The sequence below is a fragment of the Salmo salar genome, chromosome 13 (assembly GCF_965601325.2).
Source record: "Salmo salar chromosome 13, fSalSal1, whole genome shotgun sequence".
NCBI lineage: Eukaryota > Metazoa > Chordata > Actinopteri > Salmoniformes > Salmonidae > Salmo > Salmo salar.
In genome coordinates, this window is record NC_138303.1 from 82603089 (window position 1) to 82628315 (window position 25227).

At 42.0% G+C, this 25227-nt stretch overlaps 1 long non-coding RNA gene across 2 annotated transcripts in view; it reads right to left on the reverse strand.

Annotated features, from left to right (window-relative positions):
- Positions 1 to 24940, reverse strand: part of LOC106567934 (uncharacterized) — an 81872-nt gene extending 56932 nt beyond the window's left edge. Inside the window, exon 1 of one of the 2 annotated variants that reach the window (XR_001320196.3) lies at positions 24276 to 24940. This is a non-coding gene — a long non-coding RNA (uncharacterized LOC106567934). The remainder of the gene's footprint in view (positions 1 to 24275) is intronic. The other variant, XR_001320198.3, reaches the window with a different exon arrangement.
- Positions 24941 to 25227: the final 287 nt, after the last annotated feature.

Consider the following 25227-nt stretch of genomic DNA (forward strand, 5'->3'; position numbering starts at 1 on the left):
GCAAGGTATATTTGGGGAAAAAAAACAATGCATGGCCATCATATTTCTAATGTTTATCATAAAAAGAATATAACCAGCTACATTTTCTAATGTTTTGCTTAAAGTTAATCTTGCATTTTACAGGAGAAAAGTAGGCTGGCTACATAGAGAAAAGAACCAGAGAAAAGTAGATACACAGCCTGTCTTTGGATAGAATGCCCATTTGTGAATTTTCATTGGAGTGTAGAAGTGCAACTGAAGCACAAACTTTGTTTGAAATTGAGCCGAAATTCCAATAAGAAGCATTTTAGATCTGTGTTTACAAAACACAGGAAGATTATAATTTTGTTATACCTATTTATGTATAACTTTATGAGCTGTATTGTATTGCCTGTCTTTGCAATTTTCGTTTGCGCTCGTTAGCATATTTAGCTAGCAGTCTCCATGGAAATGTATTATTACTTGTGCTAATTTTGTTAGCATTCTGGTAATAGACGCCCAATGGGCTTTTTTGCGTATTTTTGTGTGCGCCCCCTTGTGTTCTAAATCGGTAATACCGTAAATCCCAGTGTGAGAGAAGGACGGTATGAGGATATGAAAATCTGGATACCGCCCCAACCCTAGAGTAGATTAAACAAATATTCTTGATGCTCGAGCTCCTCTCCGGGTTTTAAGAAACAAAACAAAAACAATAACAAATGTGCCTGTGGCGGTCAGTGGCGCTCTTTCCCCTAATGCAGATCTCAGCTTTAAGCCAGCTATTAGTCAGCCCAAACACTGGCTGCCATTCATTACCACATCAAGTTAACGTGAGAACCTACCCCACCATTTCCATATGAATGCTTAAGAAAACCGCAGGATCCCTAGAACAAGGAGGCGACGCAAGGAGGGAAAACACACATTTTCTCCCCTGGATACTACATAGTTCACAGACCCCCTGCACCTCCCCAGCTCTCAGATCATGTGGATGACCCTGCCATATGCACGTCGTAAACAGCAAACACAGGCACACACACACACGGACAGCCGTGCGTGCACTCACACACACAAAGGTCAACCCCATTGTCAGCACAGCAGCTTGTGAATTAAAACACTAATGCATACGCACGTGTAGACTCATACACACACACTTAAAATTCCGCCCAAGCTGCACCCCAGCACCTCAGTAACAAAGTTCATCTAGACAAAGAGTGGAGCCAGAGTGACTCTACAGCGAGGAGCAGTAAGCAGCACTGCGACAACGCTAGCGACTCACACTGATATTTCAAACAGTCACACATGCCGAATAGACACAAACAAACCAAGAACAAGAGAAAATCAGAACACCTTTGTTCTCACATATGTATACAAAAAACGATTACGGACATACACTTGCAATAATTAATACATCCACAAACTTGAACTGGCCATAAGAAACGTGTGGTGATGTACATAGCTCCTCTATGCAGACACAAGAGAGATCAGCCTGTATGGTTTATGACTACCACAGAGCACAGTGCAGAGCCACCGCCAGCCTACCTCCACCACTGGATCAGAGCGCACAGTAAGAGCAGAACATCACACAAACACAGACACACACCACCTGATGTAGTGGATAATGAATCCTGGCTGGGAGACTTATTTTAAGTTAAACTTCACAGTATCTAAAAGAAAAAAACGAATAATTTATTCAGGTCATCAACCACATCAAAGCTTGTGTGGAAACGATGACACTGTGCTCTCCTTGTCTGGTGGAGGGGCTATAGCGCAAGCTGGCCTGTACGGCAGTAATCATAAACAATCAACACAGCGCAAAAGCAAGCAGCACTCCACTATGATAATATCGCAGTGTGATTTGGTTAAAACAAAGCTGGGCGCTAGCTAATTGCATTCATATAAAACCGTAAATACTTGGCTGCGCTGAGCGCTTGGCGGGAGTGAAGCTCTCCTCCTCCATCTCTGTTATTTTTCTCTCTCACATCAGTGTTTTCCTGAGGAGGACTCAGAGCAGACCAGGCTTCATTCCACACGTGCCTAAGTCCCAGCGCGCGAGAGAGACTATCAGAAATATTTGTTGCTGTGCATCGTTGGCACACAGTGAGCATTGTGTGTGTTTTCTATTTAGAAGGAGCCAATCAGGAGGCCAGGATACAGGCTCCTCATCCAGGGAGGACAGACAGCCTCCTTTCCTCTGGTGGTGGATAAACTGGAGCTACGTTCCAACGTCCATACTAGCAAAGGATACCACTTACAATGCATGCCGCTGAGACATTGATTCATTCTAGGTTTTAGCCTATTGCCAGTCTGGATATTAGAACATAGTCACAATCTCTGAACTGTGATAGTGTACTTTCTGTGACACACATTTACATGAACACGAATAATTCAATATTAAACTCAATATTAAACAAGACAAAGGAGATGATTGTGGATTACAGGGAAAGATGGACTGAGCAAGCCCCCATTCTCATCGACAGGGCTATAGTGGAACTGGTTGAGAGCTTCAAGTTCCTTGGTGTCAACATCACCAACAAACTGTCATGGTCCAAACACACTAAGACAGTTGTGAAGAGGGCACAACAAAGCCTATTCCCCCTCAGGAGACTGAAAAGATTTGTCATGGGTGCTTAGATCCTCAAAAGGTTCTACAGCTGCACCATTGAGAGCATCCTGACTGGTTGCATCACTGCCTGGTATGGCAACTGCTCGGCAGTTGGCACTACAGAGGGTAGTGCGTACGGACTAGTACATCATTGGGGCCAATCTTCCTGCCACCCAGGACCTCTATATCAGGCAGTGTCAGAGGAAGGCCCTAAAAATTGTCAGACTCCAGCCACCCTAGTCATAAACTGTTCTCTCTGCTACCGCACGGCAAGCCATACCGGAGCGCCAAGTCAAGGTTCAAAAGGCTTCTTAACAGCTTCTACCCCTAAGCCTTAAGACTCCTGAACAGCTAATCAAAGGGCTACCCAGACCTCTCTTTTACACTGCTGCTACTCCATTTATAATCTATGCATAGTCACTTTAACTCTACCTCAATTACCTCGACTTACCGGTGCCCCCGCACATTGAATCTGTACCGGTACCCCCTGTATATAGCCTCGCTTGTTATTTTACTGCTGCTGTTTAATTACTTGTTACTTTTATTTTCTATTTTCTACTCATCTATTTTTACTTCACACATTCTTTTTTCTTAGCTTCTTAAAGCATTGTTGGTTAAGGGCTTGTAAGTAAGCATTTGAATGTAAGGTCTGTTGTATTCGGCACATGTGGCAAATACATTGTGTTTTGATTTGAGTGTGCCAGTATGCCGATTATGCAAAAGTCACGTAAACACCTTACTCTGCTTATCTTAATCTGCCTAAGGTCAAAATTGAAGTAACCATACACCGATTAAAACACCTGGTTTTCTGAGCAATCTTTCAAATTATTAGGACATGTAAACACCAGTGGAGGCTCCTCAGAGAAGGAAGGGGAGGACCATCCTTAGTGAACTTCATAAAAACAGTGAAACATTAAAAAAAGTTATCCTTTTAAGATGAAACTAAACAAAATATATTCACATGTGCCCAAATAACTGATTAAAACACACTGTTTTGCAATGAAGGTCAACAGTAGCCCCAACAGCACTCTGTAGGGTAGCAGCATGGTGTAGCTTAAGGACAGCTAGCTTCCGTCTTCCTCGGGGTACATTGACTTCAAAACAAAACCTAGGAGGCTCGTGGTTCTTACCCCCTTCCATAGACGGTGCATTCGGAAAGTGTTCAGACACCTTGACTTTTTCCACATTTTGTTAGGTTACAACCTTATTCTAAAATTTATTAAACTGTTTTCTTCCCCCTCATCAATCTACACACAATACCCCATTACGACAAATCAAAAATAGGTTTTTATAAACATTTTGCAAAAAAATAAGTATTCAGACCCTTTACTCAGGACTTTGTTGAAGCAACTTTGGCAGTGATTGCAGCCTCGAGTCTTCTTGGGTATGCTACAAGCTTGGCACACCTGTATTTAGGGAGTTTCTCACGTTCTTCTCTGCAGATCCACTCAAGCTCTGTTAGGTCAGGTTAGTTACAGTTTAAGTCGGAAGTTTACATACACTTAAGTTGGAGTCATTAAAACATTTTTCAACCACTCCACAAATTTCTTGTTAACAAACCATAGTTTTGGCGAGTCGGTTAGGATATCTACTTTGTGCATGACACAAGCCATTTTTCCAACAATTGTTTACAGACAGATTATTTCACATATTATTCACTGTATCACAATTCCAGTGGGTCAGAAGTTTACTTAAACTAAGTTGACTGTGCCTAATAAACAGCTTGGAAAATTCCATAAAATGATATCATGGCTTTAGAAGCTTCTAATAGGCTAATTGACATAATAAGAGTCAATTGGAGGTGTACATGTGGATGTATTTCAAGGCCTACCTTTAAACTCAGTGCCTCTTTGCTTGACATCATCGGAAAAACGAAATAAATCATCCAAGACCTCAGAAAGAAATTGTAGACCTCCACAAGTCTTGTTCATCCTTGGGAAAAATGTCCAAACGCCTGAAGGTACCCCGTTCATCTGTACAAACAATAGTACGCAAGTATAAACACCATGGGACCACGCAGCCGTCATACCGCTCAGGAAGGAGATGCGTTCTGTCTCCTAGAGATGAACGTACTTTGGTGAAAAGTGCAAATCAATCCCAGAACAACAGCAAAGGACCTTGTGAAGATGCTGGTAGAAACAGGTACAAAAGTATCTATATCCACAGTAAAACAAGTCCTATATCAACATAACCTGAAAGTGCACTCAGCAAGGAAGAAGCCGCTGCTCCAAAACCGCCATAAAAAAGCCAGACAAAGGTTTGCAACTGCACATAGGGACAAAGATCGTACTTTTTGTCCTGTGGTCTGATGAAAAAAATAGAACTGTTTGGCCATAATGACCATTGTTATGTTTGAAGGATAAAGGGGGATGCTTGCAAGCCGAAGAACACCATCCCAACCATGAAGCACGGGGGTGGAAACATCATGTTGTGGGGGTGCTTTGCTGCAGGAGGGACTGGTGCACTTCACAAAATAGATGGCATCATGAGGGAGAAAAATTATGTGGATATGTTGAAGCACCATCTCAAGACATCAATCAGGAAGTTAAAGCATGGTCGCAAATGGGTCTTCCAAATGAACAATGACCCCAAGCATATTTTCAAAGTTGTGGCAAAATGGCTTAAGGACAACAAAGTCAAGGTATTGGAGTGGCCATCACAAAGCCCTGACCTCAATCCTATAGAAAATTTGTGGGCAGAACTGAAAAAGCGTGTGCGAGCAAGGAGGCCTACAAACCTGACTCAGGTACACCAGCTCTGTCAGGAGGAATGGGCCAAAATTCACCCAACTTATTGTGGGAAGCTTGTGGAAGGCTACCTGAAACGTTTGACCTAAGTTTAACAATTTAAATGCAATGCTACCAAATACTAATTGAGTGTATGTAAACTTCTGACTCACTGGGAATGTAATAAAATAAATAAAAGCTGAAATAAATAATTCTCTCTACTATTATTCAGACAGTTTCACATTCTTTAAATAAAGTGGTGATCCTAACTGACCTAAGACAGGTAATTTATACTAGGATTAAATGTCAGGAGTTGTGAAAAACTGAGTTTAAATGTATTTGGCTAAGGTGTATGTAAACTTCCGACTTCAACTGTATTTTCAGGTCTCTCCAGAGATGTTTGATCGGGTTCAAATCCGAGCTCTGGACATTCAGAGACTCCTGCATTGTCTTGACTGTGCTTAGGGTCGTTGTCCTGTTGGAAGGTGAACCCCAGTCTGAGGTCCTGAGTGCACTGGAGAAGATTTTCATCAAGGATCTCTTTGTACTTTGCTCTGTTCATCTTTCCCTCGATCCTGACGAGTCTCCCAGTCACTGCCGCTGACAAACATCCCCTCTGCATGATGCTGCCACCACCATGCTTTACCGTAGGGATGGTGCCAGGTTTCCGCCAGACGTGATGCTTGGCATTCAGCCAAAGAGTTAAGTCTTAGTTTCATCAGACCAGAGAATCTTGTTTCTCATGGTCTGAGAGTCCTTTAGGGGCCACCTTTTCGCAAACTCCAAGCAGGCTCTCATGTGCCTTTTACTGAAGAGTGGCTTCAGTCTGGCCACTCTACCATAAAGGCCTGATGGGTGGAGTGCTGCAGAGATGGTTGTCCTCCTGGAAGGTTCTCCCCTCTCCACAGAGGAACTCTGGAGCTCTGTCAGAGTGACCATCGGGTTCTTGGTCACCTCCCTGACCAAGGCCCTTCTCCCCCTATTGCTCAGTTTGGCCGTGCAGCCAGCTCTAGCAAGAGTCTTGGTGGTTCCAAACTTCATCCATTTAAGATTGATGGAGGACACTGTGTTCTTGGGGACCTTCAATATTGAAGAAATGTTTTGGTAAGCTTCCCCAGATTTGTGCCTCAACACAATCCTGTCTCAGAGCTCTATGGATAATTCCTTCGACCTCATGGCTTGCTTTTTGCTCTGACATGCATTGTCAACTGTGGAACTTTATAGACAGGTGTGTGCCTTTCCAAATCATATCCAATCAATTTAATTTACCACAGGTGGACTGCAATCAAGTTGATGATCAATGGAAACAGGATGCACCTGAGCTCAATGTCGAGTCTCATAGCAAAGGGTCTGAATACTTATGTATATAAGGTATCTGTTTTTTATTTTATAGAAATTCGCTAAAATAAAAAAACTGTTTTCGCTTTGTCAGTATGGGATACTGTGTGTAGATTGATGAGGAAAAACATTTATTTAATCCATTTTAGAAAAAAGCTGTAACGTAACAAAATGTGGAAAAAGTTTAGGGGTCTGAATAGTTTCCGAATGCACTGTACGCCGCAATCATTACAACTTCCGGAGAATGTGTTCCAACCTATCGGAGTTCTTGCAGCATCAACTAACATGGCCACCCAATCAAAGGATCAGAGAAAGCATAAGCTACAGCCAGCTAGCAATGGAGTGCATAAAATGCGGTGAGTAGTTGACTCAAAGAGAAAGACAGACAATTGTTGAACAGTTTTGAACAAATTAATTTCTTCAAAAATGAAGGAGAAGCAAGAGAGAGAGAGATATTTAGTTTTTATTTTCACTTTCACTTTGAATTAGCTAGTGTAATAAAGATAATCTAACGTTTTACCTAATGATATATAAGGAGGGCAACAGCACAACATGTTTCACAACAGCACACAACAAAATTCCAGAGACATATTGAGCGACCAACTGATACCAATCACGACCACACCCAGAGACAGATGGCTGACTTAAGCCCTAGCCACCCGAACTGACCACTGGTGTAAAGAACAACATTCCATGAATATCGCAAGCACCCAGACACGAATTACCAGAAATACACACACACACACACACTTAGGTGTGTTGGACTCCGAGGACAAAGGACACTGCCAAGGGCCAATGGGAAGTCGACACCACCTGGAGAGTGGACCGTCCCTCCACTCATCGACCAGTCAGGAGAGCGGACCTACTAGACTCAACGTCAACACACTGTTATTTCATTGTATAAATTGGATGTATACTATGTTTCGGGGCTCTCTTCTGCTAGTTCCCTATGAGCTAAACGAAGGAGTCCGTGCACGCTTTGCCAAATATCTTTGTCTCATAATAAACTGCCTTACTATAAACTGAATCACCCGGTCCAGCGTCTTGACTTGTCTCCTTCTCAAATAACTAATCATCAACACTAGCGAATGCAGCTAGCTAGTTTAGCCTACTCAAACACCCGGCTCAAACAGAGGGCGATGCTATGTTATCTAGCTGGCTATGGGCATCAAACTGGAAGTCTTCCAAGTCAAAGAAAGCTTTTGATTGTATTAATTTATTGGCACCTGGACCCGCCGTTGTAACTGCTAAATTGCTTGCTGTAGACTGTACATAGTACTGCATGATTGTAGCGGGTTTACTAATGCGTTATTTCTAGTAGCTATGTTGACTATGACGTTAATATGGTGACAGCGATGTAGTTTGTGTGTAGTGGTTAGCAGTTATGATATGGAGGTTTGGCTTGGAAAGGTTTTTTCGCCTGGTCACAGACATCATGTGTGTTGTACACTGAAGTCCACAAGTGAAGGGAAAATGTGAGAGGAGGAGAGCACGTAGATGTGAGAATTAATTATACAACGACCAAAGGGATCATGCTGTTTGTATGTGGCTGCTATGAAAGTGAACTGTGCTTAAGTGTAATCAGCGGTGTATTAATTTTGCAGATTCTGTTGAAAAACGTTTTTTAAACGGAAGCAAACAGAACGAAACGGGAATAAACGTACCTGAATTTGTCCAATAGAAACTTTTGTTTGCAACTGTAAATCAAATCAAATTTTATTTGTCACATCTCGCCGACTACAACAGGTACCTTACCGAGAGAAGCTTACTTACTTACTTAACCAACAATGCAGTTAAGAAAATATTGACATATTTTCTATATAAACTAAAGTAAAAAAAACAAACAAGTAACACAAGAAATGTACATGCTGTAACAGTAACGAGGCTATATGCAGGGGGTACCGGTACAGAGTTAATGTGCGGGGGTACAGGTTAGTTGAGGTAATTTGTAAAGTGACTATGCACAGATAATAAACAGTGAGTAGCAACAGTGTAAAATCAAAGAGGGGGGGGTGGTGTCAATGTAAATAGTCCAGGGGGCCATATGACAAATTGTTCAGCATTCTACGGCTTTGGGGGAGAAGCTGTTAAGGAGCCTTTTTGGTCCTAGACTTGACGCTCCGGTACAGCTTGCTGTGCGGTAGCAGAGAGAACAGTCTATGACTTGGGTGACTGGAGTCGTAGACAATTTTTAGGGCCTTCCTCTGACACTGCCTAGTATATAGGTCCTGGATGGCAGGAAGCTTGCACCCAGTGATGTACTGGCCAATACACACTACCCTCTGCAGCACCTTACGTTCAGATGCTGAGCAGTTGCTATACCAGGCGGTGATGCAACCGGTCAGGATGCTCTCGATGGTGCAGCTGTAGAACCTTTTGAGGATCTAGGTACCCATGCGAAATCTTTTCAGTCTCCTGAGGGGGAAAAGGTGTTGTTGTGCCCTCTTCATGACTGTCTTGGTGTGTTTGTACCATGATAGTTTGTTGGTGATGTGGACAACAGGGAACATGATACTCTCGACCCACTCCAATTCAGCCCTGTCTGTTTGGCCCTTCTTTTCCAATAGTCCACAATCAGCTCCATAGTCTTGCTCACATTGAGGGAGAGGTTGCTGTCCTGGCACCACACTGCCAGGTCTCTGACCTCCTCCTTATAGGCTGTCTCATCATTGTCGGTGATCAGGCCTACCACTGTTGTGTTGTTAGCAAACTTAATGATGGTGTTGGAGTTGTGCTTGGCTACACAGTCGTGGGTGAAGAGGAAGTACAGGATGGGACTAAGCACGCACCCTTGAGGGGCCCCAGTGTTGAGGATCAGCGAAGCAGATGTGTTGTTGCTGACCCTTACCACCTGGGGGCAGCCCCTCAGGAAGTTCAGGATCCAGTTGCAGAGGGAGGTGTTTAATCCCAGGGTCCTTATCTTAGTGATGAGCTTCGTGGGTACTATGGTGTTGATTGCTGAGCTGTAGTCAATGAACATCATTCTCACATAGGTGTTCTTTTTGTCCAGGTGGGAAAGGGCAGTGTGGAGTGCGATTGAGATTGCGTCATCTGTGGATCTGTTGGGGCGGTATGCGAATTGGAGTGGGTCTAGGGTTTCTGGGATTATGGTTTTGATGTGAGTGATGACCAGCCTTTCAAAGCATTTCATGGCTACCGACCTGAGTGCTACGGGGCGGTAATCATTTAGGCAGGTAACCTTCGCTTTCTTGGGCACAGGGACTATGGTGGTCTGTTTGAAACATGTAGGTATTACAGACTCGGTCAGGGAGAGGTTGAAAATGTCAGTGAAGACACTTGCCAGTTGGTCCGCGCATGATTTCAGTACAACGTCCTGGGAATCCGTCTGGCCCCGCGGCTTTGTGAATGTTGACCTGTTTAAAGGTCTTGCTCACATCGGCTACGGAGAGCGTGATCACACAGTTGTCCGGAACAGTTGGTGCTCTCATAAATGCTTCATTGTTGTTTGCCTCGAAGCGAGCATAAAATAAATGTAGCTCGTCTGGTAGGCTCGTGTCACTGGGCAGCTCGCGGCTGGATTTCCCTTTGTAGTCCGTAATAGTTTTCAAGCCCTGCCACATCCGACGAGCGTCAGAGCCGGTGTAGTAGGATTCAATTTAGTCCTTTATTGACGCTTTGCCTACTTGATGGTTCGTCTGAGGGCGTTAGTGTCCCGCTCCTTGAAAGCGGTAGCTCTAGCCTTTAGCTCGGTGCAGATGTTGGCTGTATTGCATGGCTTCTGGTTGGGCTATGCACGTATGGTCACTATGGGTATGATGTCATCGATGCACTTATTGATGAAGCCGGTGACTGAGGTGGTATACTCCTCAATGCCATTGGATGAATCCCGGATCATATTCCAGTCTGTGCTAGCAAAACAGTCTTGTAGCGTAGCATCCGCATCATCTGACCACTTCCGTATTGAGTGAGTCACTGGTACTTCCTGCTTTAGTTTTTACTTGTAAGCAGGATTCAGGTGGATAGAATTATGGTCAGATTTGCCAAATGGACGTCGAGGAAGAGCTTTGTATGCGTCTCTGTGTTTGGAGTAAAGGTGGTCTTGAGGTTTTTTTTCTCCTCTGGTTGCACATGTGACATTCTGGTATAAATGAGGTAAAACGGAATAAATTTTGCCTGCATTAAAGTCCCCGGCCACTAGGAGTGTTGCTGCTGGATGAGAATTTTCTTGTTTGCTTATGTCCTTATACAGCTCGTTGAGTGCAGTCTTAGAGCCAGCATTGTTTTGTGGTGGTAAATAGACGGCTGCGAATAATATAGATGAGAACTTTCTTGGTAGATAGTGTGGTCTACAGCTTATCATGGGGTATTCTACCTCAGGCGAGCAATATCTCGAGACCTCTTTAATATTAGACATCGCGCACCAGCAGTTATTGACAAATAGACACACACCCACGCCCCTAATTTTACCTGACGTAGCTGCTCTGTCCAGCCAATGCACGTAGAAGCCAGCTAGCTCCATATTATCTGTGTCGTTGTTTAGCCACGTCTCAGTGAAACATATGATATTACAGTTTTTAATGTCCCGTTGGCAGGATATTCTTAATCGTAGATCGTCCAGTTTGTTTTCCAATGATTGCACGTTGGACAATAAAAGATGGTAGTGGTTGTTTACCTACTCGTCAGCAAATTCTTACAAGGCACCACGCCCTCCTCCACCTTTTTCTCTATCCTTTCTTCACGCGGATGACGTGGATTTGGGCCTTGTCTCGACAAAGCAGAATATCCTTCGCCTTGGACTCATTAAAGAAAAAATCTTCTCCAGTTCGAGGTGAGTAATCGCTGTTCTGACATCTAGAAGATCTTTTCGGTCATAAGACACGGTAGGAGCAACATTACGTACAAAAGGAGTTACAAACAATGCAAAAAAAACAACAAAATAGCACAGTTGGTTAGGAGCCTGTGAAACAGCATCCATCCCCTCTGACAAATGATTACACACTAGATCAGCTAGATGCAGGCAAGAGTATGCAAGGCCGTATTCAATGTGTCAGTGTCTGTCACCTTGATTACTCAAATTTCTCTCAACCTGTGCACATACGTTTCATTCATAGGCTAGGTTGTAGTAACCTCATGATGGGTATAGGGAAAATTAGAGTATCATGTATTAGCCTGTCGCTGTTACATTGAGCTGGCTGAATGGAATATGAATGACAGTCATCCAATATGCTGTAATAGAAATAAGGATATGCTCATACATTTTTTTTGTCCTCCCTCATCTTAAACGGCACTGACCGCCACTGGTAAACACCTTAATCGGCATGTGATAGCACCAGCTGAGCGGGCCAACAACTGAATGTATGTGTCTGAGAAGTAGTTTTCACATACAAACTTCATATGTCCGAATTTATCCGAGTGCCATCAGGTAACCTGATTTCAGATGTGTCCATGTAAACAGGATTATTAGGGAAATCGTTCACTTTGCAAAGCATGTAAATGTTTTAATCAAACTATTATATTAATTGTACTATCCACAATAAATTGCATTATTGTCTGCATGTACTCATTGTGATATTGTTATTTTTCTTTTATGATATTGATATGCTGTAACAAACTGGGATTCATGCCTTCTATTCTTCTAACTGTTCTTCTGTGACACTCATACACCAGAGGAAGCTGGTGGGAGGAGCTATAGGAGGACGAGCTCATTGTAATGGCTGGAATAGAATAAATGGAATGGAATCAAACACATTAAAACATATGATACACAGTGATAAATTCATATTGGATATTTGGGTCTCTGTCTGATTCCCTTCAGGCCCTCCCTGCCTGGCCAACTGTAGGCCAGTCTCTCTGCTGTATTTACACTGGGGTAATCACACCGGGATCTCAACCAGATTGGGTGTCTTATCTACAAGGGTGCTCACTCTCGCCTGGATCAAAAAGCTGCCTGCCAGAAATATGAGCCAAGTCTGATAAAATCCTCCAGTTTAAACAAACTCAGAGTTCAAATCATGTCAAACCCAATCAAAGGAAAAATACAATCCAACAAAGGCAACAAAAAAGTTGTTTGAAGTCATTACATTTTTTTCTAATCGAGCCATAGAGTTTTGTGGTGAGAGAGTTACAAAACCCAAAAGAGAAAAAGGCCTGTGGTTTTTATCTTCTTGTTTGGATAGTGTCCTGATGGCCCAAACTGTGTGTGTCCTAACTGAGTCATAGAGTAAGTAAGGTCTCCCTCCGCCTCTCCTCAGCTGTACCAGCTAGACAAACAGAGAGAACATGACATCATTCCTCTGTCATCCCAAAGATATGCTCAAGGCTTACAGTTCAGCAGGCTACGCACAAGAAGGCTAATGTTAACTCACTATGACAGATCCCTCATACTGTACGCACCATTTCTTCAACCAGCCGTCCCGCCACCGTCCCTCTCAAACAGACCTTGGCAGTCATCACAAGGAGATCGTGTTACTGCTTGGTCTGGGGCTTTTGACCCCCCTCCCCCTAGCCGCACTCCTGACCCCCCACCACGCCAGACCCCCATATGTCTGGCGACAGAGAGCTTTAGACAGCTCACCCCTGCTGCGAACTGACCGGGCTAGACTGTAAGTGAGCAGCAACCGAGAACAGTCTCTTTTGGTCTCCCTCTTTTCTGGCCGTCTGTCTGTCGGTCTGTCTCTAGCTCTCTCTCTCTGTGGGCCCAATGACTAGGGCAGATGTTCTGCCTGTCTGTCTCGAGCTCTCTCTCTGAAAGTGAGACCAATCACAGCAGGAGTTTTATTAAACACACACATTTGAACACATGCACGCAGGCACGCACAGTTAATGTCGCACCGTTCATGGCGAACACCAGGAAATGATTTGGAAATAGCCTTCTATGACAAACATGCGCTGCCCAATGTTTGAAACTTTGACAGTGAGTTTAGGGCAGGGTTCCCCAACTAACGGGTCACGTGCCAAATGTAGTGGTTTTATTTTGGTGGTTTTATTGGGCCCCCTAAGTTCTGAGCAAAATAAAAACACCCGGAAACCAGCTCCAAGTGATTTGAATTTTAGAAATCTGTTCCCAAGTATTCCCATACATAATAGAAAGTCACATCTGATAGTATACACATGTAAGCAAGGTTTGAAATGATTATGTCAATCTACAAATTATTTGTAATTATGTTCCAGAAAACATAATAAAACGCTGATGAAAAAAACATCTAGTTGATGAGCCCTGGTTTAGGGTGATTCCTCATGAAACTAGAACAAGAAAAAGACCAGGATTTGTTGGATTTTCATGACATTTAATCCATATAAAAGTGTCCTTTGTAGGAAGAATTGTTGACATATTTGATAATGAATTGAAGTTGGAACATTTGTGACATTTTGGCCTTACCCCATAATTACTCCATAATGTTTCATCTGTAGGTGCTACATAGCAAGAATGTGTGTTATATGAAGCACTACAGCTTCCTTTAATATGAGTAGTGTTTTGTTTTCTTACATTGATAAAAAAAATATTTGGCTAATTTGTCAATATATTGTTGAACATAGTATACTCTATGGGCATATCAAAGTTCCAGAGTGGGATCTCTGCTAGTTTCAAAGGTATGGCCCATTTTACACAGAGAAATTGGCATAGTAGGCACTGTAACCAATCACAGCCCACCTTTCACTTGTATCATTGCACATCCTGCAAATCACCAGCATAGGGTGACCATTTAAAAATCTATTTTCACATTCACATTGTTGGTAATGCTTACAAATTGGATCATAACTGAAAGTAGCTTTGATATGCCCGTAGAGTATATTATGTTAAACAATATATGGAACATATTGCAAAATCAAAAATAGTCTATTTTCAATATTTTCAATATTTATAAATTAATCTATGATCATTGTTATTGAAATCAAAATACTACTCCTATAATAGAGCAAGCGGTAAAGCTCAATATGACACCAATGTTTGCTTTAGCACCTACAAATAAAACATTATGTTGTCATGAATCACAAAGGAGGCCTGAGTAAGGACAAAATGTCACAAACATTCCAACTTTAATTATTTCTCAATTATACTAGAAGATACAAATGTCAAACATATGTCAACAATACTTCCTCCAAAGCACCCTTTTGATTAAATGTCGTGAGGAATCACCCTTAACATACTATTATAGAAACACTATTTTAGTTCTCCTTAAAGAATGGTGGTCATAACCACTACATAAACATATCATGACCTATATGTTTATTATTCACTCATCATAAAAGAATGAGGTTTCACCAGGTTTCTGGTTTTTACAGGAAAATATGTCAGGACAGATGGAGGGGAAAAGAGGGGAAAACAGCAGTCCTCCATTTGGCTCACCATCTATTCATTGGCTCTTTTATTTCTTTTGGGTGCGTAATCCTTTCACTTTTAATGGCAAATTTAACAGTCCCCAAGGCCCCCGCACCAGACTGGTCAATAGAAAACCAGACAACTAATTACTGCGCACACCACACTCCCTCACTCTCTTCCCTCTTCCCTCTTTCAATCCAGCAGCTGTAAGGTTCATGTACACAGAGCAACAGCCAAGCAGTGTTAGGTTTCCACTCCCCCAATCTTCCTTAAAAGCTTCTAAACCTGTCTCACTACAGCCCTTTAGTCACACATACACAGAATAACACACATACACACACCCTCACTTGAAACATTTTGAAAAATAGTAAATAGATATTTGTCCTGTACCTGATTTGAGTGGAATGTTCACATTTCTCTAGAATTAAAATGGTTCCTAAAATGTACATTCTTAAAATAAACCCAATTAATAGTAGATTTACGTTTAGTAAAAAAGATGAGGGAGAATCTAAAAAACAATAGCAAGAATGTTTTCCCCTCTAGCTTTACTAGCACATAATAACCACGCCATTGTCATGTTATGGTAAAGCATTTCATGTGGTAAAGTGTGTCATAACTGAATAAATAGTTACTACCCTTATTGTAAATGCTCGACTAAACTATCATTATTGTGGGCAAACTGCTGATTAGATCAGTAGATAACTGGATAATAAAATATTTGTTAAACCAAACATATGACAGTAATTTATACATTAGGGTCATTTCTTTATGGTTTGACATAAGAATGATTTTTTTTGTCACCAAGAAGCAAGAATAATATTTTCTGATTTTGAATTTACAGTCAAAGCACCTTGTCTTTAGAGAACTGTAGCCTTTAAAATGTGTATTATTCTAATTGCAACTGTGTAATATTATGTTGATAATATCAAAAACAATCACTTTTTACTCAACAACTAACATCCATAGTTCATCAGATAGATGGGAAGGGATGGGAGTGCTTTCCCCCTGGCTCCCCTGGTCTGAGTAAATAGCCTGGCTATGATAATACCATAGTGAATATTCAAGCTCTGTGCTAACCCAACCCCATGTTGTGTGGTGCTGTGTCTGACTGACTGCTGTCCAAACTACAGCCTTCCTCTCTCTCCCCATCTTCCAGGCTTTGACCATGACCCTACCCTACACCCCAGTGTCTCAGCACTCAGTTGCAGAGTCCCTAATTTGCCAGTGGGGTTTAAAACCTCCCTCAATTACGATCACTAGTGCCAGACAATGGGACGAGTTAACCCCCCGGTGACCTGCATAGGGCAGTCCTTTGTCTTACAGCCAATGTTTGCCTTAGCCTTTTGTGCCTGCATTATCCTCCACCTCTACCCCACCCCCTCCACACACACACACACACACACACACACACACACACACACACACACACACACACACACACACACACACACACACACACACACACACACACACACACACACACACACACACACACACACACACACACACACACACACACACGATGGAGACAAAAAATATTATTATTGAAGCCATTTCCAAATATACCCCCTAAGTACGGCACGTCCACTCCTCCCCCTCACAGTCCCCTCCCACTCACCCCCACCTCTGTCTGTCTGTCTGTCTGTCTGTCTGTCTGTCTGTCTGTCTGTCTGTCTGTCTGTCTGTCTGTCTGTCTGTCTGTCTGTCTGTCTGTCTGTCTGTCTGTCTGTCTGTCTGTCTGTCTGTATGTATGTATGTATGCATGCATGTATGTATGTATGACTGGCCCATCAAAAAGCCGGCCTGGAGCAGAGGTGGTTAAAATGGTCCAGAGGCTAGTGTCATGTGGTTCACACCAGTCAGCCCAACACACAACTCACAAGCCAATGAAACAAGCCCCCCTTGCAAACACAGAGGACGAGGTCCTGTCAGCTCCAAAGGAGAGGAGACAAATTGCCCCATGATCTCTTGACCCTCAAACACAGGGTAACTGCCCAAAATAAACTGCTCTTAAACTGATGAAAAACTAAATTGGACAACTTAGTTCTGCCCAATGGAAAATACTGTAAAACTTAAATTAATAGCCCAGGTGTTTATTTGTTTAAATTACTGAACACAACAGGTGCTTATTAGAGACAGGCTTCTATTTGAGCCAGGCTTCTATTTCCTTAATGCACACAGCTTTTGCTTATTTGCATTGTTAATTGTTTAATTCCAGCATTTTAACCAATTTCTTAATTTCCTGCACTAATGTGTTATTATTTACACACTGTCACGTTTCTTTTGTCTTAATATGCCTCCATAAAGAAAAATACAAAAAGAACTTTTTCTTGACAGAATAATAATTCTCATCTTTGACTGTGAATTTTCAGCAGTTCACCACTAGAGGGAGATCGGCCGATTTCTTGGAGTCTGTACTTCCAAAGTTTTTGACTGGTTTTGTGCTTGCCAGTAAGCTAGCAGTTCTCAGCTGTTAGCAGCCAATGTCTAGCAGTTTCTTACTAGTGATAAAAATGGATGATTGACATAATTATTTACAGTCATTACTGAAATATTTAATGTAACAAATCAACACATTAAACCTCGTAAACAATTCATTTTGACCTGCCATTTATTTGAAACAGGCATTTATCTGCTGAAATGTGTGCCATTGCCCGGCTATTAAAAGTGACAGGTGGCTATTTGAGAATCTGCATTTAATTGAAATTTTACAATACGTAAATCGGCAAGCAACCAGCCAGAGAAGAAACATCAGCACTTTACATAAATAACGTGTTGGAATCGTTCAAGTTTGGGCAGAGTCTCTTAGTCTGGCCCTAATCTCTTTTATTAGTCGTGAATACATTTATCTATGTAAAGCTGGCTAAATAAAAAAAAGGGATACATTTGCTTGAGAATTGGGAATGGTGGTGGGTGGCATTGAGGGTGAAAATACAACCCCCCCCCCCCCTTTCATTCTCTGTTTTGTGTCAGTCAGGACAGCTGGATAAGAAACGGATCAGTGGTGGAGGGACACACAGTCGCCATGGCAGACATGACATCATTCTCTGTACAACCAACCCGATGGGAGCCAGTAGTGGGAGAGCTCTATCCTGTGCAGGTCCAACACTACAAACACGCACACATGTGTGTGTCTGCATATTTGCTGAGTGTATTGCATATATTTGATGGATTTGGATGCCCTATCAATTTAATTGACATAGACCTACTAACTGTACCAATTTCTTCCATATGGAATATGGGCTTGTAACATATCATATCTGATTTATACAAGGCCAAATCAATGAGTGTAATAATGATATCAACATTCACATCTGGTCATTTGTTTAAACCCCTTAACTATGGCTCAGCATCACATGCGCCAAAAATGACATTAATAAAAATCAGTCCATACACAAAATAACTCATAACACCTTCAAACCATGGCAACATACAGTACACGTCGCAAGCCTCTCTCTCTCTTTTCCTGCTGTTCTGAGAAAATCCGTTTCCTGAATCTGAGTCTTAGTTCCTGTTAGGGTCTCTGGGTTGTGTTTTCATCCTGAATGGTGCCTCTGTCAGTCACTTAGCAACTAGCAGTTGGCGGCAGGCTAGCAGTTAATAAAACACTAGGGCTAATTGAGCTTTTCCTTCTATTCCCCACTAACAGCAATGAGACTAATACATAGAATGATGAGAGGCTGAGGGAGGGACACACTGAGTAACCTGTCACAGACAGACATACAGACACGGGCTAAACAACATTATAGATAAACAGATGCCTATCCAAGGCATAGAAAAAGACATGACCTGGTACAGACACAGACAACTTACTTTTACAGAGGCAGAAACATAGACACACCTGACATAAGCTTAAGGTACAACACAGGTTAATAAGACACTCACCCCGACCGGACACAGGTAAAAGATGTCACCAGATCTCCACCAAAACAGCCAAAAAGAAATCATTCTGGCTTCACAAGTCTGGTGGTTCTTGCCACCGTGTTTCCAGAAATTAGTTGAAGCTACACTGCTGTATTATAGAAGCGCACATCTCCTAGAAGGCACCTATAGTTCAGTTTGTCTCAGGTTACTTTCACACCAAGAATAGCTGGTGGGATGTGATAGATAGCTGGGATTAAAGGAGGACAGATTGAAAGCAGAAAGCCATGTGGCGAGAGAGAGAAAGAGAGAGAGAAAGAGAGAGAGAGAGAGCAGTAGAAGTAGGTGTATGACTGAAGGGCCTGTAATGTGGAGCAGCAGCCACTTCTATCTGCCCAAAATAAAACCACAATGACTTCATCATCAGGCCTCGTTAGGGAAGGTGTGTGATTCTGCTACTTCAGGAGATAGTGACCTACATGCCCAAAATAGAGAACTAGATTCTGTAGAGGACATACTTTGTGTGTATTTATAAAAGTGCAGGGATGACAGACAGTCAATGCCCTTGATATCTTGCCTCTCTTCATACGAACACTTCAAGTTGTGCCCCAGAAAAAGACGTTGGCAGTGACAGCGAGCGGAGACCAAAATAAAATCATGCTAGCGCTACTCTACCTTTTTTTGCTTTCCTTTTCCAGGCCGGGGGCCATGTTCTGAAATACAAACATTCGCAGGAGAAAGCAGTCCATTAACGCCTGTCAAAACACTTCATTCCTGTGTCACAGGGACATCTGATGGATGGACACTCGTTTGAAATGTCTCTATTCTTCTGAAACTTTTGTGATGAATGTTTACTGTTAATTTCTGATTACTTATTTCACTTTTGTTTATTGCCTATTTCAGTTGCTTTGGCAATGTAAACATACAGTGCATTCGGTAAGTATTCAGACCCCTTGACTTTTTCCACATTTTGTGTCGTTACAGCCATATTCGAAAATGTATTAAAATATCACATTAACATAAGTATTCAGACCATTTATTCAGTACTTTGTTGAAGCACCTTAGGCAGTGACTACAGCCTCGAGTCTTCTTGGGTATGACGCTACAAGCTTGGCACACCTGTATTTGGGGAGTTTCTTTCATTCTTCTCTGCAGATCCTTTAAGGCTCTGTCAGGTTGGATGGGAAGCGTCGTTGCACAGCTATTTCCAGGTCTCTCCATTCACAGTGGGTTGTGCTGTTCACCACAGTTGTATACACTCTTAGAAAAAAAGGTGCCATCTAGAACCTTAAAGGGTTCTTCGGCTGTTCCCATAGGAGAACCATTTGAAATAACCCAAAATAGTTCTACCTGGAACCAAAATAAGGTTCCCCTATGGGGACAGCCAAATATCCTTTTTCCGAACCCTTTTTTCTAAAAGAGCATAGCAGAGAACTCCATCAAGGAGGCTAAATATTCTGTGTGTAGGCTAAATAAAGTTGCTGCGTCATTCAGAGTAAAATCGACTGTAATTCTCAGAGTATTGCTAGTAGCTATTTCACGTTAAAAAGCCTGTGTCTACATGTCAAATGATAGGGTCCTTGATATAGTCTAATGGGATTTCATATAGTCTAATGAGAAGTGAGAAGAACCAACTCAACCCGTTTCATAGTTCTAATCAGTCAGACAAATCAGATTGATTGATCCCTTTGAGCGAGGATACAGTAGTTAAGCAATAAGGCACAAGGGGATGTGGTATATGGCCAATATACGACAGTTAAGGGCGTCATGCCTGGACACAGCCCTTAGCCGTGGTATATTGGCCATATACCACAAACCCCCAAGGTGCCTTATTACTATTATAAACTGGTCACCAATGTAATTAGAGCAGTAAAAATAAATGTTTTGTCATACCCATGGTAAACGGTTTGATATACCACGGCTGTCAGCCAATCACATCTGACATTCGGAGAATCAAACCCTGTTATAATCCTGGGAAGTTAAACAATGTCACAGTCAATTTATAAAAATATAATGTGTAACAATGAGTATGTTTACATGCACACTAATAATTCGATATTAAACTGATTATGGCAGTAGGCCGAGTATGGAAATATTAATGTAAACACACTGCTTATATTAAATCGTAAGGTCAAAACTGAAGTAAGCATACACCGATTAAAAAACCTGGTTTTCTGAACAAATCTTTCGAATTATTAGGGCATGTAAACAGCTTAATCGCCGTTCCAGCAGCGTATTTGATCTTCACATGCGCCAACACCGGTAGTGCAAGCCTCTCTCTTATGAGCAAGTGAAGTGTGTTCAGAAAAACTGAAAGTATGTATCTTAGAAATAGTTTTCACAGGGGCCTCCTGAGTGGCGCAGTGGTCTAAGGCCCTGCATTGCAGTGCTAGCTGTGCCACTAGAGACCCTGGTTCAAGTCCAGGCTCTGTCGCAGCCAGCCGCAACCGGGAGACCCATGGGGCGGTGCACAATTGGCCCAGCGTCGTCTGGGTTAGGGAAGGGTTTGGCCGGCAAGGATGTTCTTGTCCCATCGCATAATAGCAACTCCTGTGGCAAGCTGGGTTAAGCGAGCAGTGTGTCAAGAAGTCTGGCATGGTTGTGTTTCGGAGGGGTTGTGTTTCGGAGGATCTTGACCTTCGTCTCTCCCGAGTCCATACGGGAGTTGCAGCAATGGGACAAGACTAACTACCAATTTGATACCATGAAAAGGGGGTTATTAATTTTTTTTAATAAGAAATAGTTTTTCCATACAAACTCGATATGTCCGAACTCAGAATCAAATAGGCTTAGCAAAAATATAATGTGGTAAAACGTGTATTTTGATTGCCGATTTTCTACATTCATCAAAAGTCAGATCAGGTAGACTGTCTTCAGACGTGTCCATATAAACAGGATTATTAGGGAAATAGTTTTTCTTGCAAAGCATGTAAATGTTTTAAACGTACTAATATATTAAATCTGACTATCCACAATAATCAAGTTATTGTGTGCACTGTCTTTATCAGGCTGTTTTTAATCCTTCAGCAGTCGAATTCACACACTTCTTTGATATGCTAAAATGAAATCCTTTGATGCCAAAATAGCAAAGTTTCTCTGAACAAAAGGCCATATTTTCCTCATAACCAGTTACGAGATGCTACTTCATAAAGACGAACCCCAAACAAAATGCCAACAAGCAGCCTTTCAATAACTTTTTCATTTGAATCAGGATTCATGAGGCATACTAGCAGTCCAGAGCCTGACAAAGTGAGGATTGTGCCTCTGTCTGTGGACAAACAGTGAACCACACAGTACAAATGGCACACTCTAAATTAGCTCAATGAGCTGCAACACAATTTATTTATTTATTTTGCATTTTGCAGGATGAAATCTCTTGAGATGCACCATCTCGTTTGCAAGAATGTCCAAATACAATAAAACAAATCAAAACAATACTTAGTAAAAATAATAATATGGCTGTCTAATAATAATAATAATAATAACAATGAAATTCTTAAACACAAAAAACGTATATTAACCGCATAAAAAAAGTAGTTGTGCAACTATTAATAGGCCTACAACTAATAACAACTTGTGCAACTACTAATACAAATAATAAAACCAGGGTAATTTCTGGATCAAAATGGGACTTTGGTTGTGGCCATGGTGAGGGCGTGGCCAATGGTGCATTCGCTGACTGAACATTTTAGAGGCCCTCCTGCTGGTAGCAGTGACAATTTTATTTATTTTTTAAAGCAAATTTCCTGCAATTTACACATTTTACTGTTTGGACATAGGCGCCCCAAAAAATACTTAGGCGGCCCGCACAAGACTTTTCCATGCAGAAAAACCCCTGAATAAATCTAAGTACCTATAAAATATACATGCATGTTTACAAATATTTTCACATTGTGATGATTCTATTAGTTAAAACACAGTTTGTTCTTAACATTTGAAAAAGTGCTTTCTTAAACTCACTGTGTGATTTTAATTCTCAGATTTCCATAGGTAAATTATTCCAGTCAATTGGGCCTTTGTGTTTGAAAGATCTTGCTCCAAATGACATGATGTGCCCTTGGAATTTGTCATTGCTGCCATTGCTATTGTGTGAGTCTTGTAAATTAAGTTCCTTAATATATACTGTGAAATTTAAGTTGACACATTTAAAAGAAATTGGTACCAATGCAGTCATCTGTTTGGGAGTGACAGCCAATTTATTGATTCATACATTGTGCAATGTGTCTTATAATGGCAAACAAGAATGAATCTGCAAAGATTGTTATAAAAGAGAGTCTTAGTTGTGTTGTGATAGATGTCATCATAGTCTAGGACAGGAAGCAGCAGTTGGGTTACTAAGGTCTTTCTAATGGATACAGTAAAACAATTCTTAGATCTTTATAGTAACCTAAGGTTATAGTAATATAATCAATATGCTTTCCAAAAGATATTCAGAATCTATCCTCTAACCCAGGTATCAACATTTTTCTATCACTTGCATGAATTTTGAAATTGCCAGTTGTGGAGTTTATTCTTTGCTGTGTACCAAAAAGCATGAAAAAGGACTTTGTTTTATTTAAAACCAACATCTTTGCTAGAAACCATTTTTGTTGCGCTAAAATCTGTAAAATATTTGAACTTGATGTATAGAGCACTGTATCATCAGTGTATAAGTGAACACGTGTATTCTGACAAATTAGAAGTAATTAATTTATGAATATAGAGAAAAGGGGGGCCAATACTGAGCCTTCAGGTACACCTCTACTGAGTCCAAGAAGTTGTGATTTGTGTCCTATGAAAACATATTTTCTATTGCTAAGATATGCATGGAACCAGTTTAGTGATCTGTTAGTGAAACCAATGTTTAAGTTTTCCTAGTAAGATAGAATGATAAACTAAATGCTTTCGATAAATCAATGAAGATGGCACCAGTAATACGATAACACCAATGAGCCACAGTTGAGGCTCAGTCCTTTTCCAGTTTAAGGCAGGCATGTTTCACTAGAACAAGCAGAGTTGACAAGCACTGTGAGCTGTGCTGAGGAAAAAGACAAGCAGCAGTTTTGCTGAGTTTATGCCATTATTATTGACCTGATATTATGAATCTGATTTGTTTAAAACACACAACCCCCTCACACACATTCCCTTCCCCCATCACCCTACCTTGTACCCCCCCCCCCCCCCCCCACCTCTACCTTGACCCTCCAACACGATTCAAAAGCACAAAGCCCTCTTTCACTGTAACACTGCAATTCAAACAGATAATACATCAACAGTTCTCTGCCGACTAGAGACCGAGAAAAGTTAGAAATCAAAATAGAAAAAGGAAAAGATTGAAAAGTATGATAAGAAAATAGAAAATGATGATAAGAAAATAGAGATCATAAACATAATCAACAAATAATGAACAACAAGAATATGAAGCATCAGTTTCGGAACCCGCGCATTCCTAAGAGCACCATTAGGTGCTTAAGTAACTGTTCCACAGAGTAAGAAAAAGAAGGAGAAGGAGAGAGAACCAAACACTCACCACTACGCATAGCAGAGCATGACATCCAGCACCAGGAGTGAAAAGATTCCTCTCTCCCTCCTCGGATCCACTCCATGTTTCTGAGCTCCTATATGGCGACCCCCCCCCCCTCCCCATCTTCGGAGAGGGAGGATGGCAGTAGTCCCGTTGTTGGGATGGGGAGCTGAAGAGTGAGAACCGGCTTCTGCTTCCTCCGTGCAGCTGTGCATCCCCATCAGTATCTTCACCAATCCTCTACACTATGTGTGCCTGCGGCACAGCAGAAAAAGGCAATGGAAACACACACACACACACACACACACACACACACACACACACACACACACACACACACACACACACACACACACACACACACACACACACACACACACACACACACACACACACACACACACACACACACACACACACACACACAACACACACACACACACACCAGCAGCAGCACAGAGAGAGGGAAAGAGGGAGCACAAAATAAAGCAAGAAGGGCAGTCAGTGAGAAGGCAGTGGCAGCTGGAGAATAGCAGGTTTACGTTTTTGCCGTTTCCTTTAGTTTGTGGGAGAACCGCTCAGCTGGGAGAGAGAGTGGGAGGGTACAAGGCAAGAGCTTCCAGGCAAGGAAACAGCACATAATCCCTGCCGGCAGAGACTTCCTTCTCTCCCACACTCCCTCTCTCTCCCCCCTCTCCTTCTCTGTTAATAAGCCTGGCTACGACCCCCTCCTTGGGGCCCTGGAATGTAAAGGCCAGAGTTTCAAGAGGCCCAGTTAGACAAGCCTCAGAGTCACTGCACAGTGACCCAAGGGTCAGACACAGCGAGCGAGCAATGGAGAAGTGGGAATGGAGAAGAGGGGGTTGAAGTGTGTGTGTGTGTGTGTGTGTGTGTGTGTGTGTGTGTGTGTGTGTGTGTGTCATGAGATCGCATAACCTGAACTAGAGCCACTTAACAA